The sequence below is a fragment of the Bidens hawaiensis genome, unplaced genomic scaffold (genome assembly GCF_021521415.1).
Source record: "Bidens hawaiensis isolate Kalapana, Puna unplaced genomic scaffold, B.hawaiensis_p1.1 tig00001336_1, whole genome shotgun sequence".
Taxonomy (NCBI): Eukaryota; Viridiplantae; Streptophyta; class Magnoliopsida; order Asterales; family Asteraceae; genus Bidens; species Bidens hawaiensis.
The window spans coordinates 374163-377514 of record NW_027491075.1 but is presented as its reverse complement, the minus strand read 5'-3'; the positions used below and the strand labels follow the sequence as shown (position 1 = coordinate 377514).

The 3352-nt window shown below is 30.6% G+C and overlaps 1 long non-coding RNA gene across 1 annotated transcript; it reads left to right on the top strand.

Moving 5' to 3' along the window:
• The first annotated feature begins 211 nt into the window (after positions 1 to 211).
• Positions 212 to 1527, top strand: LOC143571346 (uncharacterized). Its single transcript, XR_013142080.1, has 3 exons — positions 212 to 1199; positions 1288 to 1391; positions 1467 to 1527. It is a non-coding gene; the product is annotated as an uncharacterized LOC143571346 (long non-coding RNA).
• The last annotated feature ends 1825 nt before the right edge of the window (positions 1528 to 3352 follow it).

Sequence of the window (3352 nt, the reverse complement as noted above, 5' to 3'; positions counted from 1 at the left end):
TAAAAAAAACATTTGTAAGTTACTCAGGGTGTTGATCTATCATTGGGCCGATAACTCTAGGAGAATAAAACCAAACATCCAACTTCTTGAATTTAAACATATATTACAAATAATTACTCATTTAATAAGGATGTATACCGCAAATGGCAATCAAAGAAAGTTTGCAGTCTATCCAAAATAAACTTATGATTATAAAAGAGTATTTAATATTTAATATTTTTTACTACACTTGTGTTTTAGTGCTTGGCAATATGTGATCTGAGCTTAATTTTGTTGTTAATGAAGAACATGAATAATTAACATTCTATTTTATTTCTAACCCACTCGACTTTGCAGATTGGAGATGTTCATTTTGCCTTCAAAGGTTGCGGGTTGCGAGTACAAGACAAGCCTCTCTGTATCTTAAGGTAAGATGTTTTATTTTACAATTTGGTTACGTTTAATCTCTAATATGTTCATTCGGGGGAAGCTTTTAGATTTGGTTGATCCTAATATTCATTCACTGGATCAAAGAACAAGCAATGGTTTGTATCACAACCGCGCTATTATGTCTGCAACGATCTCAGGTTAAACGCCCTACAATGCGAGAGGTTGTTGGTATGTTTTCCGGTGAGGCGGACCCGCCTAATTTGCCGTTCGAGTTTTCTCCGTCACCGCCGACAAATTTCCATTCACGTCCCGGAGAAAACCCGGTGAGTTTGTCAAAAGTTTTATTTTTCAAGGGTCGACGATAATAAAGCATGCATCTTCTTTGATAAATGTTGATAATTACTCAAAAGAAAAGAAAATTAAAAAAGATATAAAGTATATATGTTGCTTCATTTACAAACCTCATCCTTCCATGAAATTGTGGTTTAGGTTCTTTACAACGTTAATGAAAATGTCACTTAAGTAAATATTTCTAAATGTTTGGTCAATTCATATTAACATTAAACATATTATTTGTTTTTTTAACAATAACTCACATAGACATCTAATATATTCCTAAATTCACCCTACAGTCTATAACGAGACTCAAACGCTCGACCTTCAAAAGAGAGAGCACCTTACAATACACCAAGATATCAGTGACCAAATGCTTGTTATCTTTTGATACAAAAAAGCGATAAGAGGCAAACAAAAAGAAACACAAGTGACTTATAGTTTGTGTTGTCAATCAAGATATTGTGAAAACATCATCATTGCCAATCTTGACACTTGTAACATATTATGTGCTTTACTAATGGTTAATTTTTAGCGTTGTATTTCGATTTTCTAATTTTTATTTAATGACTTTTTATTTTTAAGGTGTTTGGCCCGAATCGAAAAGCTTCACATGGTGATGGTTATAAGCTCACTCCATCTAGGTGGAAGGGTGTATGTAAGAATGGAACCTTAGTTCCTTGCAACAAGTAAGTCATGCCATTAAAATCCCCACATAACTCGTACTATTAGTGTAATAAGTCATTTTTGTGTTTATGTTTCAGGAGTTTCTAAAGAAGCAAACCATTTCTTTTTTTTTTTCGCTAAGAGATTACAGCAGAGGTCTTTTCAATTTTTTTTTTCTACTTTTATTAAGGTCTTAACTTGCTTATGTACATTGTTCTCTAGCCTTGACTTGGATTATTATTATTATTATATTTTTGTTTTCTTAAAAAACCTATATTTTGGTTCGGTTTTGATATTGCTAAAACTTTTGGTTTCCTAGAAAAACCTTTAAATCGAACCGGTTTCTATCAAAAATTTAAACTGAAAAGCACATCGTAGCAGAAAAAAGTGCCATTTTTAGGATGCTTGGATAAAACAAAAAAAAACAATTATTTTATATAATCTTCTTGGGAAAACTGTTACTTTATGTAATAATTCTTTTAGTTAGTAGACATCTTTTCATGAAACTTTACTTTGTAGTTGTAAAATTGGAATGTCTGATTTAGATGTTGAAAAAAAACATATTTTGGATTGAAGATCGATGTTTTTAACCGCGCAAGCTGCTCATTATATGCATATAGATAAATGAGTGAGAATTTTCAATGATTATATATTAGATTGGATTATTGAACCTGGATTATTAGATTTTGATGTTTAATTCATTTGATTAGGTTATTGTTATGATAAAGTTAGTGTAGATAAAGTTGTATCTATTGCTCTTTTTGGTAAGGATTATTGAATTGTTGATGAATTCAAGGTATTGTTGATAAATTTCCTTGCGTAGCAATAGGCACTGAGTTAAATTCTAAACTCTCTCATTGATTAATGTTTTGATTAATTATATCTTTATTTTGGTAGATCTAATGGTCATGAATTATTTAAGGTTAAACCCTGTTAATTTAAGTTATAAGTTAGTCGTTCATTTATCCATGGTTTCCTAACCTTCAATTTTTTAGTTTCATTGAATGCTTTGGAGCATGGTGTTGATGATGAGATCATAGCTTTAAAAATAGGAATAAACAAAGGTTTAACTTTTTTATTGGCTTTTTCGTTGTGCTATATATTTTTAATTGTTTTATATATTATTGTTTGAATATGAATTTCTGGATCAAGGTTGTTTGTTAGAGGTGTCAAGATCTTAGCAGATTAATATCTTAGCAAGAGTTAAAAAGATGAAAAACTAAAGTTGTGCATGCTCAAATTCCAGAAGGAAATAATGGATTCGTATATGCAAAAGAATGGGCATCCGTAACTGCTGTTGAATTAAAGAATTTAGCTGGTGAAGGAACCAAAGTTTTGACTACAAAACGCCAAAACATAAAAAAGAGTTAGTGGCTGCCCGTGATGGTAATAAAACATATTCACAATAAAATACAGAGTATAAACATTGTTTACCAGTGTGGAGGTTGCGATGCTGTTCTAATAGGTAATGTTGTTTATGATTATTAGTTTATTTGTGTGTTTGATTTTGATCGTTGGTGATCAAACTGGTTAGCTTTTTACTCTAGAATGTGTAGGAATTGTGAAATTTATTGAAAGAAAACTGCTAATTTCATTAACATTTTGAAAAATACTGCATGTTAGAATATGTTTTTGGATTATAATTAAGGTTTTGAGTTGGGAAAGTACCATATTTGACTTTAGCATAGTCAAAGGTCAGATTAGTTAGTGTTTGGTTTTTACATTGATATAAATTTCAGATATATGTTTTACATTTTTACAGTTTTACCCTTTAGGCCTAGGCTGTTTTATGTGTTTGTGTGTTTAATTCATTTTGGTTATTGCATCATCAGATTATCTCAACATGTAAAAACTTTAATAGAAATCCAAGTATACCTTCTTAGGTGGGAGAACAAACCTTTTGAGGTGAAATAGAAACGAAACTAAAACACGTTACTTAAAAACAAATTCATAACAATAAATTAAATATAGGTCATGCTGGTCC